This window comes from Lutra lutra, chromosome 1 (genome assembly GCF_902655055.1).
Source record: "Lutra lutra chromosome 1, mLutLut1.2, whole genome shotgun sequence".
NCBI lineage: Eukaryota > Metazoa > Chordata > Mammalia > Carnivora > Mustelidae > Lutra > Lutra lutra.
In genome coordinates, this window is record NC_062278.1 from 36,527,147 (window position 1) to 36,545,229 (window position 18,083).

The following is an 18,083-nucleotide window of genomic DNA, read 5'->3' on the forward strand; positions in this document are numbered from 1 at the left end:
ACCACTCAGCCACCCAGATGCCCCTATTATAGTCTATTTCAAACATTGTATAAGAATATTAAAATAGTATTTAATTATTTCCTCTAGGTTTCCATGTTTTGCTGCCATACATTTTACTTCTATATAAATTATAAGCCCCAAATTTCTTATTTTGCAGACATTTTATTTAGATGAGAAAGCATTCTAAAGTGTTAGCATGATTTCCTCCCCATCCTCTTCCTCTTATTCCCCTTTTTTCTTTTTCTTGAAATTCGGAATATGAAAGTTTTAGTGTCTGAGTACACATGGAAGGAAAAAAGAAGAAAACACACAACCTTGGCTTTGACTGCTCTGGAATTATCAGAGTTGAGTGAGGGTCTCTGGTACATTATTTTTTTCCAGAGCTGCAAAGATAAGGATACTGCCTTAAAGCTCCTCTTCTAAGGTATCCCATTATTATAGAGCTTGGAGGAAAAAATTCTATTCATCTACAATGTTAATGCTCTTGGTAGAAATTTTTATTCAATTTTACTATATGCTTTTAATTTATTTTCACTTTCTGATTTTAGTTCTGTGGTTATCATTCCTTTTGGTTATTCTGTTACATTTTACAAGGTAGTATAATTATTTATTATCATTGCTTAGTAAATCTGTAAAAGACTACATTTTCATAAAAGACCTGTCTTGTTTTTTTCATTTGGAATTTGTAGTTTATTGTTATTGAAGGATAACTTTCATTCACATTTTTATAGATTATTTTATACATGTACACATAGGAATGATAGCATCAGTAAAATAAATAGATTTGAGCAAACCTCAAACTTTTAAAAACTAAGGCCCCAATCGATTACATTTATCTACTTCAGAGTTATAATTTTTTTATTATTAGTAAGAGTTATGCTCTCTACCTGCAAGGATATTAATGATGTATATTTTTAAAGAGAATTCCATTAATTTTTCCAATATGAACTTCAAAGCTACTTATACCTATTCTGCCCGCAATGACCATAACAATAAACAGTGACAACCATGTCTTCAATGTAACTTATCAAACTGTGGTTTCAAGTTGTTAAAATATTTTTAATATATACCTTATATCTAATTAAGTACAGTCTTATTTCCATAATTAAAAAATGTTTTACTGAATATTTAACTTGTACCAGGGTATGTGTTAAAAACGGGAGATATAAAAATGAACAGGAAAAGTACATTCACTTCTCTTATGAGCTGGGGGGGGAAGTGGGCATTTGCCTATTTTATTCATTATTTTTCTTCCTAAACCTCAGAGTATTGCATTATGCTGGCTCACTCTATTAAAACATGAAGATTTACACAAAACCTTGGTTAGCCCCAGACTTCAAGATGAGATTCATCCCTGAAATCATTTACTTGGTTCAAGGGAAGTTACAGACAAAGGCTGATAATTGGTACATTCTCAGCTACTATTATCTAATATTTTTCTGATAATTTATAATTTTACTATTGATATAAGCATTTATAATATGTTGCTCGATATAGAAGATAATATTGGGATTGAGAAAATGTGATCCAAGAAAAAAAAACATACCTATAATATCAAAATAATCACACACTTTGCCAAATTAAATAAAACAAGGAAATTATCAATTAAAATACCTGTAATGTTCCCTCTCTTTTCTGTATTTGAAAACAAATGAAGCAGTTCATCGGTTTTGTTGTATAAGCAGGTCAAAAATATTCTATCTGTTCTATAGTTCAAAAAGCAAAAAACTTAAAGGGATATTCAAAACAATATTTTCTATCATTTTCAATATAAAATTACAGTGCAGACCTTACATTGATAAATTACCCTGTGTATAACCTGCTCCATTTGTAGCTCAGGGAAATTGGATAATATAATATCATTATGTATATGGAAGAAAAATCATACCTTCTTATCTCCCATAGAATCTATAAACTGTACTATAAACACAATTACATTTTTCTATTGATTTCCCTGAACTCTCTTTAGGGTCACTCTTATTTTTACTCTGAGGAGACAATTTGACTTCTTGTTTTCCAGAGTTACCTGGAAGAGTAATAGTCACTCTTCACATTGTACTCTTTCCTTGCCAATGAAGGTTTTGATTAAATAATTTTTTTTTTAGATTTTTATTTATTTATTCAACAGAGAGAGAGAGATCACAAGTAGGCAGAGAGGCAGGCAGAGAGAGAGAGGAGGAAGCAGGCTCTCCGCTGTGTAGAGAGCCCGATGTGGGGCTCGATCCCAGGACCCTGAGATCATGACCTGAGCCGAAGGCAGAGGCTTAACCCACTGAGCCACCCAGGCGCCCCCTTGATTAAATAATTTATTTAAAATATGATAGGTGATAAATTTTGAAATGCAGGGAGACCAGTGAATACCTAACCAAGGAAAAAAAGATTTCTACCCTCCCTTGAGGACTAGGCTATTCTCTTAATTGGCAATCTAGTAATACTTCTTACATTTACTGTGGAAATAAACCATTAATGAGAAATAAAAATGAATAGAAGTCACTTAACATAAACCATAACATCAAAAATAAAATGATATTAAACTACCATGTAAAGTTTCAAATCACATATTTAGATGTGAATTTTTTTCTGTAATTAATTTTGGTTTCTGAATCTGTTCTGAGGCTTCCTCTGCATACTGGAAATAAATATCATTATTAGCAAATTTCTTGTTTCCTCAAGTCATTTTACATTTAACCTGACAATTCAGAATTTTCTCCTATACCTAAATACAGGCCTCTTTGGGCCTTCTGTCTTTCTATCTCTGTGATAGTTTACAGGGCACCAGAAACAGTTATTCTGCCCTTGAAGTACCCCTCAGCTATGCTGAGTCTGTTGTCCTTATATCATGCCAATGTCAGAAACTTTGGGAGCAAACACTTCTCAAAGTTTCAGACAGGAAATTTGCTATAGATCATATGATTCTCAAATTATTAATTGGGTCCAGATGTTTAACATCCCCACACTTTTGTATTAACCTGGGATAGGTAAATGGACCAGGTAGAGAAAGACATTTATAGACCCTTTTCAACATCTAACTTTGTCTCTCTTCCAACAAAAAGGTCATTATCTAGGATGGAGGAAAACAGAAATGTTTATTTAAGCAAAATGGAAATGTGGGAGGGAGAACTGGATATTTTAAATACGATTCTACCAAAATCTCTTTGTTTCATACATGGATTATGGGTTTTATCTTAAAGCTAAGAATACCATTAATTTTCCATTAAATGGAAATCTGTGTTAGAGGAAATTAAAGACTTATATGTTACTATTCAGAGGAGAGCCATGGGATTAAAAAGACGGGATAGATGATATGGGGAACCATTCATTAATATTTCACAATTTCATCCTGATGATAATAGAAAAAATAATTGAATTAATTCACAAGATTTCAGTTTATTGCAATTTGTTCTTTCAGAAGACTATGTAAGAGAAAACTAATAGTTAGTGGTTAAATTTCTAGATACATAATTATTGGTACAATATTTTAAGTAGGAAAAGATAGCCCCATGGAGATAGCTGTAGATCCCATGATCTGAAAAGCAGTGCAAATTACCCAACCTGTATTTTAACAAGGCAGACTTGGAGCTTCCCATTGGATGCAATGGAATCAAGATCCATATCTTTCCCTGACTTTGTACTTTTTCAAAACTTGACATCTCCTCCTGCTCTTACCTTTTCTTTTGCCAGAGGTCATTATGCTTTAATTTATTTTAGATTTTAATATATTTTAGAAAATCTCCTGGCATTTTGGAATCTTTAAAGAACATGGCAATATCCCACCTTGTCTTATGTTCTCAGCTTCTACATTTTCTAATGAAGTTACAATAAATCATATCCAAATATGTTTCACTCTCTAATATCAAAAGAATCCTCCAATAAATGTAGGGACCAAGTAGACTTAATATTTTCAACATTTCAAATTCAGAAGTATGCAAATGATTTTTGTTTAATATAAAGAATACATTCCTAGGAGTTCTTAAATTTCTTCAAACTCTTTTATCAATTCCTTCTTTGTCCCTAGAAATAAAAGTAATTGAAGACTTCCCAAATTTTCTTTATGTTTCACTCATTAACATGAATTTAAATCTGTCCAGTTTTGCTGGGTTCAAGGAATGTCCCTTAAGACTTATAAATTCATGATACTTGAGGACTGCAGCATGAGAGAGTGGCCTAAATGAGTAACAGCACAGGAGTGCAGAATTTTAAGTGATTGATTATCTAAAACTGAACATCTCCATGCTCAACCACAGTCATTTGAATTTGGGATTTCTACCCTAATAATGTATAGCTGGAGGTTTAGCCAGTCATGAACTTGACAGCAGGCTTCCTTAAAGGGCCAGGATTTCAACATATAGTTAACATTTTTGTTTACTTTTGCATCTCCTTTATTCACCTTTGTTTTTCTTTTTTTCTGATTCTAAGCCACCTGCTCCTCTATGAGAAGCCAAGAAGCTAAAAAAGATTCTCTTAATGACGGCACCCAAATGCAATGACACTGCAGGATTGCAGGTATGAGTATTGCATATATGAATATTGCATATATCAGAGTGCTGGTCTAAAAAAGCAATGAAATAATTAGAAAATATAAAGAAGCTTGGGAAATAATATCCAAAGAATTTGTTCTCTAAATTACTAAGAAACAAGGTACATATCAGTTATAACATAGATAAACTAGTCATTCATTAAGGGTGACAGTGGGATCCTTCATATATAGTAGGAAGCCTGACCTTTTCAGCATAATCAGTAATGTCATCCACACAAGCTGGAAGCAATAACCAGCCACCTCTTGGAAATATATAAAGTATCTTTATCAGATTTTTCTTTTTTTTTTTTAATATTTGAGAGAGCGACAGTGGGAGAGAGCATGAGAGAGGAGGAGGTCAGATGGAGAAGCAGACTCCCTGTGGAGTTGGGAGCCTGATATGGGACTCAATCCTGGGACTTGATCCCAGGACTCCTGGATCATGACCTGAGCCAAAGGCAGTTGCTTAACCAACTGAGCCACCCAGGTGCCCTCTTTGTCAGATTTTTTCAAGCCGTAGAGATCTCTCTGCTAACGTGGAAGATCGGTGTGTCATGAATGTAACAACTTCATGGTTATTACACAGAAACATGTTCAGGACCACAATTTTGGCTCTGACAAGCAGAGGCTATTACTGCGTAAGGCTGGGCATAGGCCAATAAGGTAACACATGCTTGACTCAAAGGAAAGATTGATGTCTGTCACACACTAGCTTTCATGCAAAGATGCTTTTCTATTGGAACAGATGGCATGCCATGATTCAACTTTCTGTGTCTCCATTTCATAGATTTTCCTTTTTTAACTCACTCTGGGTCTGTGTATGTGTGTGGATATGTGTTTGTCTGCTTGTTCAGTGGCTAAAGCCCTCATGTACCCATCTTCGTGGATCTGTGATGACCCACTTGTACACTAATGACAGAAAAACATTACATAGAACTAGCTCTGATGATGGTCATCCAAGATTTACTTTTTTCCAAATGTATGATAAATTATGATATATAACTTGAACTTCTCATTCGAAGCTTGCTATTTACAACCTAACCCATTACATACTGAGTATTTTTGCCTTTCTTTAGTAACAGCAACACAAGAAAATTTTCCTTTTGTTTCAAAATTTCTAACTACTATCTTCAAAATCCATTGAAACTTTTTAAGGATTACCATGGTTTCTCTATCAAAATAGTAGTTGTGCCCTTTCTTGTCGGACTTATAAAACTAGTTAACTTTATAAAAAATAATTCAATAAAAATAAAATCTTTCAGGGAGCTTGGGTGGCACAGTGACTTAAGCATTTGATTCTTGATTTTGGCTCAGGTTGTGATTATCAGCGTCATGAGATTGAGCCCCTCTGTTTAAGACTTTCTCTCCTGCTCTTCCCTCCCTGCTATCTCTAAAATAAATAAAAATAAATCTTTAAAAATAAATAAAATAAAATCTTTAACTTATATGGTTTGATAAAAATGCATTATCATTTTAGGTCTATAGTAAATGAAGGTTTTTACTTGAAAGATTTCTTTCTGGTCATTAGCATGAAAAAGTAATCAAAAAGTACAAATACTTTACTTCTAAAACCTCTTGCATCTTTCTAAGGTAACTTGGAATTTACAATATGAAAGCTATGTGGTGTTTAATAAGTTTCAGCTTCTAAAAAGATATTATGTTTTAGTTTCTATATGCTAGTGCCCTTAGTTCACATAAGTGTAATGGATAATATTAAAATAATTTAATCATTATTCTATAAACCTTAATTTATTAATAAAATTTGAATTTTGATTGTTTTTTGATAGTAAAATTTATTTTATATCTAATTATATCAATATAAAATTGATAGTTGTAGAATAAGATATATGGTTATTGTAAAAATTGGGTGAAACATTTTTTTGTATTATATGGCAAATTTTTTTGAGTACAAGAATCCTCAAAAGCATAAAATGATTCATATTTATTTTGACAGGTCTTTGTATTCATTGTATAGTTTATTACATAAAATGTGGGTCACTTTGTTGTTAAAATAGTCTTTTGGCAGGTCTAGCACTCAAATTACTTACTTGAACACAGAAGGACAAAATTTCTCCTCATCAAAGATACATTAAATCAATGTCTTTTTCAAAAACAACAGATTAGCATGATACTATTGGTATCATAGGTACTACTATAGGTAATTTTTTCTTGTAACTGTCTCACAAATAGAAATTTGTCCTCCTCACCTGTATGCCTCTCTTTTCTTGACTACCTTTGCAGTTACCAAATATACTATATTTAAAGCTAGGAAAATAATTCTTAATTATCTTCATTATAAAACCAGATTTTATTTTATTTTATTTTATTTTAAAGATTTTATTTATTTATTTGACAGACAGAGATCACAGGTAGACAGAGAGGCAGGCGGAGGGGGGGGGAAGCAGGCTCCCAGCTGAGCAGAGAGCCTGATGCGGGGCTCCATCCCAGGACCCTGGGATCATGACCTTAGCTGAAGGCAGAGGCTTTAACCCACTGAGCCACCCAGGCACCCCATAAAACCAGATTTTAAAAGAAATAGTGATTACCCACCATCTGCAAATATACTCAGGCTGTCAAAAAATCTGCGAATAAATCCACTATATAGTATTTGAATTACTGTGGGAAAGAAGATTTGTTCAAAAGGATCTATTTATTTAGACTCAGGCCTTTAAAAGTAACATAGAATATATACAATTTCTGTAAATAATACAGGAGGAAAAACAAAATTCAATGTGAATAGTGGTTTTAAGATATTTTGGTAGGGAGCACATTAATTGACTGCAATTAATGAATTAATATAGGAAAATATAAATGATAGAATTTATTATAAAACACCCATCAGAGCAATAAAACGTATCATGTAATTACGAAGATAAAGAAAAAACAAGCAGAGGCTGCAGAGATGGGAATGGATAAACATGTAACATAGACTTCTCGGAGCAATTAAAGATGTGGAGAGTTCCACTGAAAGCAACTATACCCTGTCTGTGTCTGTTGTGGTACCCTTGGCTCTGTGTTTCCTGGCAACAAGGTCTTCTGAGACCCCTACTGGGGACAAAACTAGTACTAAGCAATCTTCCGTGTCTAACAACCTGGCTCTGTTTCCAGTGGTTGAGCTAAAAAACACAATTAAACACATTCACTTGCTCACTAAGCTAAGAATAGGAAGACGTAGTTCTTTTTCTTGCTGTTGCTGTTTGCTACATACAAGAAGAAAATACTTCTCAAAAGTGAGATACTGATTTTTTGTGTATATGGAAGAAAAGTAAAAATTATATGGAAAGGTACACATTATGATTGTGAATGCTTTTGATAAATGGTCATGGCACTTAAGATTATATAAAAGATATAGCACTTTAGTAGTATATTAACTGAACATACACATTAATGTCAGGTCACATTCAAATACAAGTTTTTGTTTTCAAAGACTATAATACAATATTTATTAAATATTTGTTGGATGAACACAACAGCAATATATATTTCCCTTACTTCAGGTTTCCACAGAGTATAAAATCAATTTTTTTTTGCTTATCAATTTTCCATAAAATTTCAATCATGAAAAATATTAATGATACCGCTTGAAATCTCTGTGGTCCATCAGTTCTGAATTTTATAATTTGACATATCCAGAAATCAAGATATTTCCATGTTTAAGTCAAATTAATTTCTTACAGAATCAAATGTATTGACTATTGCTTTTGCATCATGCCTTGAATTTGGATTAAGGCTTATTTTAGCATTCAGCCATAAGAAATCATTACTACATTTGTAGTAAGGATAATTTTGAGACCATTGTTCACATTGTTTCCGAATGACCTATTTACAAGGGCTCATGAAGAACTTTCTCCCTCTTCAGTACCAGCAAATCTGTGCTTTTCCTAACAAAATTGATGGATATGATGAATCCTTCTGTCATTCATCTAACATTCCATAATTTATCTTCATTCTAGTTACTCAGAACTAAAAAACAAATTCATGGCTTATCTCAATGATATAGTACTTAGCATATGCATGCTTAACAAACTTACCATATGGCTTAAATTCTTCTATTTTTGGTGGGCTTCTATCTATTTTTTCTCATGTTTAATTTTTAAATGTATTTTTAAGTGTGCATTGCTGGAAGCTGCCTCAAATCCTTTATTAGAATGATGCTGGATAACAATAATAATACATACATAAACATGGTGCCTGATTTAATATACATAATATAATACACATGATAAGATCTCAATGCTGGATTTAATTAAATAAGCAGGTATCACAATTATCTATGATATCTGTTTTTAAAAAATATTATTTATGTGGCTCCTGGATGGCTCAGTGGGTTAAAGCCTCTGCCTTTGGCTCAGGTCATGATCCCAGGGTCCTGGGATCGAGCCCTACATCCGGCTCTCTCCTCTGCAGGGAGCCTGCTTCCTCTCCTCTCTCTCTCTGTCTGCCTCTCTGCCTACTTGTGATCTATGTCTGTCAAATAAATAAATAAAATCTTAAAAAAAAATTTTATGTTTTTATTTATTTGACAGAGAGAGACACAAAGCGGGAACACAAGCACCAGAAGTGGGAGAAGGAGAAGCAGGCTCTCCACTGAGCAGGGAGCCTGATGCAGGGCTGGATTCCAGAACCCTAGGATCACGACTTGAGCTGAAGTGAAGGTAGCCACTTAATGAATAATCCACCCAGGCACCCCTTATCTATGATATCTTAAATGTTAATCTTTGCTTATTTAAGACTTTGGTGATGAAGAGAAACTTTGAAGAAAAAAAGTTAAAAAAAAAAAAATATATATATATAACTGACACCAAAATCAGTCAATTATGGCACCAAAAAAAGACTTGTCTCTTAATTAATTCCTTATTTTAATTCTATCTTATCTAATATAGATATGGTAACCTTGGCTTTCTTTTGGTTTCATTTATATAAAATATATTTTCCCATACTTGAACTTTTAATTTAAGTGTATACTTACATTTGAAGTGATTCTCTTGTAGGCAGTGGGCATATGCATGGATCTTATTTTTGTTTTAATGCATTCAGCCACTCTATGTCTTTTGATTGGAGAATTTAACTTAGTCCATGTATACTTAAATAATTATTAATAGGTATATACTCATTGCCATTTTATTAACTGTTTCCTGGCTGTTGTGTATTTTTTTCTATTTCTTTCTTCATTTCTTGTTGTCTTTGTGATTTGTTGATTTTCCAGAGTAGTTGGTGTAAATTCCTTTCTGTTTATCTTTTATGTAGCTGTGGTAGGTTTTTGCATTGTGATTACCATGAAGCTTACATTTATTATTATTTATTTTTTTTAAGATTTTATTCATTTATTTAACAGGGAGAGAAGCCACATGTTGGCAGAGAGGCAGGCAGAGACAGAGGGGAAGCAGGCTCCCTGCAGATGAAGGCTTTTTTGAAATAAGTCTTAACTTGAATATGTTATTGCATTTGAAATATTCAGAAAAAGAGAAAAGGGGAGAGAGAGAAGAGGATGAGGGAATAAGGGAGAGACAAAACAATAGGGTAAAGGGAAGGGAGAAAAAAAGATGGAAGCAGAAAGAAAAGTTAAAACAGTTAAAAACTATTTAAGACTAGAAGTACTAACTATAAGAAATAATTATAATAATAAAAAAAAAAACAGTAGGAATGTAGGGTAGGCATAAAAATTGCCACCAATAATCCCACTGGGTAACTAGTGACAAAATAACAAAATAACCTGATTTATAATGTGACAATTTTTAAAAAGATTTTTAATTAATTAATTAATTAATTTATTAATTGAACAGACAGAGATCACAAATAAGCAGAGAGGCAGGCAGAGAGAGATAGGAGGAAGCAGGCTCCCCACTGGGCAGAGAGCCTGATGCGGGCCTTGATCCCAGGACCCTGAGATCATGACCTGAGCTGAAGGCAGAGGCTTAACCCACTGAGCCACCCAGGTGCCCTGAAGCTTACATTTAATAACTTTTATTTACAACAGTTTATTTTACCTGATAAAAACTTAATTTTAAGTGCATCTAAACTTTATCTTTTTACTCCCCCTTTTTATAGTTTTGTTGTTGCAATTTGTATATTTTTATCTTTTATGTCCCTTAACAAATTATTATACTTACATTTTTGTTACTTTTGTCTTTAAATCTTCATACTAGCTTTATAAGTGATTAATTCACCACCTTTACAACATTAGATCATTCTGAATTTTATTATATATTTACCTTTACCAGTGAGACAAAATGTGTTTTTTTTCTTTTTTAAAAGATTTTATTTATTTATTTGACAGAGAGATCACAAGTAGGCAGAAAGGCAGGCAGAGGGAGGGGGGGGGAAACCAGGCTCCCTTCCCAGCAGAGAGCCCAATGTGGGGCTCGATCCCAGGACCCTGAGATCATGACCTGAGCTGTAGGCAGAGGCTTAACCCACCGAACCACCCCAGCACCCCAACAAGATGTGCTTTTATCTATTTTTCTGTTACTAATTAACACGTTTTGTTTCAACTTAAACAAGTCTACATTTCATTTATGGCAAGTTTAGCGGTGATGAACTGCTTTAGCTTCTGCTTGTCTGAAAAACTGTCTCCAACAATTCTGAATTGTAACTTGGCAAGTAGAGTATTCAAAGTTGGGAGTTTTTTGTTTGTTTGGTTGGTTGGTTTTGTTTCTTCTTCTTTTTTCTCTTCTTTCACCACTTTGAATATATTATGCCACTCTCTTATGACTGCAAAGTTCCTGCTGAAAAATCTGTTGATAATGTTATGGGACTTTCCTCATACATAGCAGGTTGTTTTTCTCTTGCTGCTTTTAAGATTCTCTCCTGTCTCTAACTTTTTACATTTTAATTAAAATGCGCCTTAGTATCGATCTCTTTGGGTTCCACTTATGTACATCTCTCTGGAATTCCTGGATCTGAATGAGTATTTCCTTCCCTAGGTTAAGGAATTCTTCATCCATTTTTTTTCTTTAAATAGTTACCTACAACTTGCTTTTTCTCTTCTACACTTGGATCTCTATAATGTGAATTTTGTTCCACTTGATATTTTCCATAAATTCCTTAAGCTATGCTTCCATCTGTAATTTTCTTTTTTAACTTTTTTCCTTTCATTTCATTTATTTTCCTGTTCCGTATAAATGAATTGCATTTCACTGTCTTTGAGTTCACCAATTCTTTCTTCTGCTTTATCTAGTCTACCTTTGAATCCTTTTATTGTATTTTTCAATTCACTTATTGTATTCATAAGCTCTGTGATTTCTATTTGGTACCTTGTTATATTTTCTGTCTCTGTTGTAATTTTCACTGAGTTCATCTGTTCTTCTCTTGAGGTCAGTGAGTCTTTATGACCACTTTTTTTTCTTAATCTCTTTATGAGATAAATCACTTATCTCTGTTTCATTAAGACTTTTTCAGAGACTTTATCTTTTCCTTTCCTTGAAACATATTCTTATTTTTCTTCATTTTCCTTGACTCTGTTTTTGTTCCTATGGATAAGATAAAACTGTCACCTCTCCCATTCTTGGAGAGTTGACCTCGTGCGGGAGATGAACGTTATTACTCCATACTGCCCTAGCACTTTGTTGTCTTCTTTATGATTTTCCAAGAAACATATTTTATTTTTGGTGGCTCCCATAGTTGAGGTTGTGTCAAGACAATCCAGTATCCCAAAGAATAGGATCTCAGGTCAGCTCATAGATTCAGGATAACTGAAAGCTAGATCCTTGGGCAGAGCTTTCTTTTTTTTTTTTTTTTTTTTTTTTTTTAATTTATCTATTTGACAGAGGGATCACAAGTAGGCAGATACAGGCAGAGAGAGGGGGAAAAGCAGGCTTCCCGCTGAGCAGGGAGCCTGATGCAGGGCTTGATTCTGGGACCCTGACATCATGACCTGGGCCAAATACAGATGTTTAACCATCTGAACCACCTAGGTACCCCAGGGCAGCAGCTTTTAAAGTATGCAATATATATAGTACTGTGTGACTGCAAGCATAAGTCCTGCTAGTTACCAGATCCAGGTGACCTCGAAGTGTCCTCTAGAGTGGCAATTAGAAAAACCAAGGCTCTAAGCAACTGTATAGCCCCTCTTTGGGAGATACCAGTGGCCCAGATTGAAACAGATAGTGTATCCACCTTTCCTGAAGAGCATCTCAATAAGCCCCTAGGTGTGTACAAATCAGAAGCCTGTCCATCAATTCAGATGATAAGCAAATGGGCCTTTTTCATAGATTGGATCTTGTTTTAGTTTGCTATTTGCACTGTGCCCTGGGGTTAGTAGCCAGTTGAGCTCTGTCTGTTTTTTGTTTTTTGGTTTTTCATTGTTGTTGTTGTTTGTTTGTTTTTTCCAATCCTAGGGGATCCAGGAACACATGACCTACTGACCACCAGAGGTAATCAAGGTGTGTTTTCCTGGCACCAGTCACAAAATTATAGGGCACCAGAAGTAAAAATCAAGACACCAGATACATGTAAAAGCTTCCTTCTAGGAGATACAATCTCAATGGAGCTCAGCAGAGGCAGAGCATAAAAATAGTGCCTGTGATCTGAGGCCTCCAGAAAGAATTACAGTTGGCCTTTAGATGTGTGTTTAATTAGAAGCCTATCCCTAAGCCTGATTTCCTCAGGGAGTTGCCTCTTGCTATTCCATGGGGATGATGCCAGTTTAGAACACTTCTTCCATTTCTTACAGTCTTGTGGGACCCAGGAACATATCTCCTTCTGGCCACCAGATCCAACTGATCAAATGGTATCCACTACATGGCAGTGACAAATACCAGAGCAGTAGATGTAAAAACAAGGCTACCAGGCATGTGTATACCAAGGCTACCAGGCATCTCCCTCCTGGAGATGATGGTGCTCTAGTGTATAGCAGGAAAGTACAAAGATGGAGCTCATTGGGGGATTAAAAATTATAGAGTTTGAAAAAAAAAATAGTGCCCTCCATTGGAGTACTGCTGGTATCTAATGCTGGAGAGTCTCAGCAGACTCCTTCTGTGTTAAGTTAGATGTCTGCTTCTCAGGGTAACACTTCAAAGTCAGAAAATAAGCCTCTTTTACAGAAAATCTGGGCACTTTTCAAATGGCTGCTTCTGAGGTGGGTGAGTCCATGCACAATCTTCTTTTAGTTTGCTATAGTCTTATGGGTCTTGGGTATGTGATCTCGGCTGGCTTTCAAAAACAGGTGTTTTTTGGGCTCATCTTTCAGATACAGGTTTTAAAAGTTGGTCTTCCCAATGTGGGTTCAAACCCTTCACTCCTTAGAGAGAAGCTCCAGGTTTTAAGTACCCTCCTGATAGTGGGTTGCCATGTCAGGAGTGGGGTTTGTGGTAAGGCTTTGTCTTAGCCTTTCCTACCTGCTTTGATATGGTTTCCTGATATGAAAGGGTCACTCAGCTAGTTTTTAGGTGTGTGTTTTTTTTTTATTTTTCCCCCAAGAGGAAATTGTTCTATCTATATATAGTAGTAAGTTCAGAGTGTCCACGGAAGGAAGTGAGTTCACAATCTTCCTACATCACCACCTTGAACCCATCCCAACTGTGAATTTCTTGAAGTAATAGGATTCCATGATCAACACCAAATTTGCATGTTATTCCTTGTAACCTAGAAAACCACACATTATACTGGATTTTGATTGTCTATATGTTTTTCTGTACCTCTGGAAGGAGGCAGGCAGAAACATGTATCTGGCTTCCCACATTCAGAGACAAGGAGAATGATGATACTTAGGAAACATTGATGTATGATGCATGCTTTTTAGAGTATGCATCCACCAAAGTACTTTGGGTGTTGTATTAATTACACATTAATGCACATGTATTGGTTTCCAGACAATTTGTTGAATGTATTGAAACAGTCTGAGGATAAAGAAAATTCTATCAAATTCAGTATAACTCCAAGAGTTTTATACAAGAAGCAAGGGACAAAGAAAAAAGGACCATATCAGTCAGCAAACTGGGGCTTTTCTTTTTTGGGGGGGGCTTTTCATATAGCATATTTTTATATTTCTTCTTTTCCTTTAGAAGAGGAAAAGGTAAATGGAAAGCTATAACAATGGAATGTATCAAATCAGAGATAGTATTGTCATGAATTGTATGACCTGACTCAGGAACATGAATCTCATTTAACAAACCTGTCTTTGCTAAATAAAATGTAAAATTTGAGCCACTGATAATTAGACTCTTTGGGCATATAGATAAAATAAGTCAGAAAATAAATAGCAATTTTAAAGGAAAATGTGTCAGTGAGAACTTTGTCCTGTTTAACAGAATGGGAAGTACTTTCCTAAGAGTGTAGGTAACAGCTGTCATAAAGGGTCAGAGAAATAGAATCTTAAGCAGTCAAAGTGTTCTTATCTGTACTCTGGAAAATTCTCTGAGAACATACACAAAGTTCTCTGATTTTGCTCAGACAGGCATTCATGGATACTCAGGTGAGTTTGATCTTTGCCCAAAAGTGTCATTTTTGCTGCAACCTAACATTAGCCACACAGCTCTGCTAAAATCATCTTGATGACCTTACTATGTATTACTAAAAATCTCCCTAATTTTATTTATATCAGGGAAACACTTTTCCAAGGATTAAAACATTAAGGTAGAAAATTATCTTTATTTTTCTTCTGTAACCTATTTAAAATTTTCTTTTGTATGGAAAGTTGTTTGCCCAAATACCTGTACATCTCAGTTCTTTCTGACCTCTGCTTACATCTTACTTTCTATGATAGACCTTCTCTTTCTTATATGGAAGGACATTCTTCCATCATGATCACTTTCTGTTCCTTTACCCTCATTTGTTCCATCTCACAGCAGTTATCCCCACTTGACATAAGGCATATTTCCTGTTTATGGTATCTCCCCCAGTTGGACATAGCTCCATAAAAACAAAGTGTTTGTCTATTTGATTCATGCCTGTTTTCCTGTTCTAGCACAGTGTCTGGCTGTTGTTGACCAAATGAATGAATTTTCTCCTTTCCTCTATGCCCAGAGGAAATATTTGCTAAAGCATTCAATTGTTTCAGCACCATGTGATTTTTATTAGAATTCCTAAAGGAATATCAGTGCCAATAAATACTTTAATACCTAAAGAAGAGGCTTAATTGATAGAATTTCAAGAGGTAGAGAAAAATATATTTGAAAACTTTTAGTACTAACAAAATCCAACCTTTTTTCTTAGCTGAACAAAAAGTGATAGTCTGAGGATTGAGTACTAAAAATTGGAACATTTAACATATATTTGTCTAGCAACTTTTTCTCCTTAATACAGTTACAAAAATACAGAAAAATAAAATTAAAAGGTGTATGAGAAAAAAAAAGTGAGCTAATTACAAATATGAATTTGTTTTAGTGTATTTATTGGCAGAGGAAAAGGTAGAAACACCTTTCTTTAGGTAATACAAAGAAAAAATATTTAAAGGTTTTTACAAAGATATATTTGTTCACAGAAAAATCAGATATACTCTACTTTGTCATTCTTACTGCATATCCAGTTTTGGAAAAAATATGGAAATTTTAGAATTTTGAGTTGTCCAATTGAGGGATAGTTGGTATTACTTTAGAAATTAGGTAAAGTTTAAAATGTAAGCAAGCAAATAGACTTTTAAAAAATTATCTTTTTTTTCTTTTGCAATTGGCTTTACAAGTAATCATGTGGAATCTCAATGAAGATCCTGCCTAATAACCACTCTACATAAAAAGAACTTGCTTTCTTTTTTTTTTTAGATCAGTATATAGATGAGAAAATTCAAAAACGTATTTGATTAACATAGGAAAATAGGCATTAATATCATACTAACTCTACTTGTAAGTGGCTTCTATAACTAATGGAAAATGTTCTTTCAAAGCCAGTGCTCCTCTCTCCTTTAATAGTAAAGACCTTCTGAAGTGCTTGTGCACACATAACAATCTTTTTAGAAGAATGGTCAAATTTTCTTTAGTGAAAAACATATAACTTAGTATTCATTCTACCTGCGATTGAATAACTAATAGTACAGGGAAAGAAGTGGGATCTCTATAATACCTATATTAGCTCTTTATACTATGCCTTTCAAATTACTGTGTGGCTATTAATTTTTAGCATTATCATAGAAATGAAGACTTATTGATTAAACTACATAAAATATTTTTCAAATTAATGGTTTGAAATTATAAGCAAATGAGTCCTCTAAATAGGCTGAAACCTATCTAAAACACATTCAATTATCTTATCACCTGAACTCTTTTTTATTTTTTGTGAAATAAGAATGTGAAATCAATTGAAAAATATTTAGAATCTACATGGGGTAATTGTTCAAGGGAAAAGTGTGGGTGTGTGCTTGAATTGAGTTACCTTAAACTTCTGTCATTATGTTTTTTAGGACATACAGACCACACACACACACACATACACATACACAAAAATAATGTTGACTATGTAAAATATAATCTCATCAAATCTCTGTCTATATGGGTTGAACTAACTTTACATACCAGCCATACAAGTCATGAAATGTTTTAGGCATTGATGACACCAAATTCCAGTTTCAATAAGCTCACAATCATAATATTTTAGGTAAAAAGTAAACAATAATCATGCTTGTGTATGTACATATTATAGCAGGCAGTGTAATAGCCACCCAAAAATGTACATGTCCTAAGACCTGGCCTAATAAATATCAAAATAACTGTTACATGGGGCACCTGAGTGGCTCAGTGGGTTAAGCCTCTGCCTTTGGCTCAGGTCATGATCTCAGGATCCTGGGATCAAGCCCCACATCGGGCTCTCTGCTCAGCAGGGAGCCTGCTTCTCTCTCTCTCTCTCTGCCTGCCTCTCTGCCTACTTGTGATCTCTCTCTGTGTCAAATAAATAAATAAAATCTTTAAAAAAAAAATAACTGTTACATTAAGCCACTAAGTTTGTGGTAATTTGTTACAGCACCAATAGAAAACTAATATAAATATGTATATATGTATTTATATATACACACATTTATATACAGATAAATGTACTTATGAATACACACACAATGTTAATATATCTTTAAATAAAGAATATCAGATAAGGGATAGGAATTGGCAAGGTGAAGGAACTGCAATTTTTTAAAGAGTTAATGATAGATAAGGTGATTTTAAAAAACCCTTTAATGAGGTGATATTTCAGTGGAGACCTGAATAAAGTGAGAAAATTAAGCCTTAGGGATATCTAGGACAAAAGTATTTCAGGCAGAGGGACTAAAGATTGGAGTGCCCTTGGGGAGTTTGAGGAATATCCAGGAGCCAGTGAGCCTGGAGCAAAGTGAGCAAGGAACATGGCGATAGGGAATCTGAGAGGTTTCCAAACTACCTGTGGTTAAAAACAAAAAAACAAAACAAAAAAAAACACATTTATTTGGATTTTTAAAAATTTACTTTTGTCACAGCCAATATTCTTTGTAAAACACACTTATTTTCTAGAAACAAATTTAACTGTAGAAGATATACAAAATATAGCCCAACTTTCTAATATTAAGAGTCAACATAAAAATAAACTTCAATAAATACAAGGATAACAAACATAACAGGATAAACAATAAAAAAAGTTACAAAAGACATATTCTATTCATGAAGATAGCATA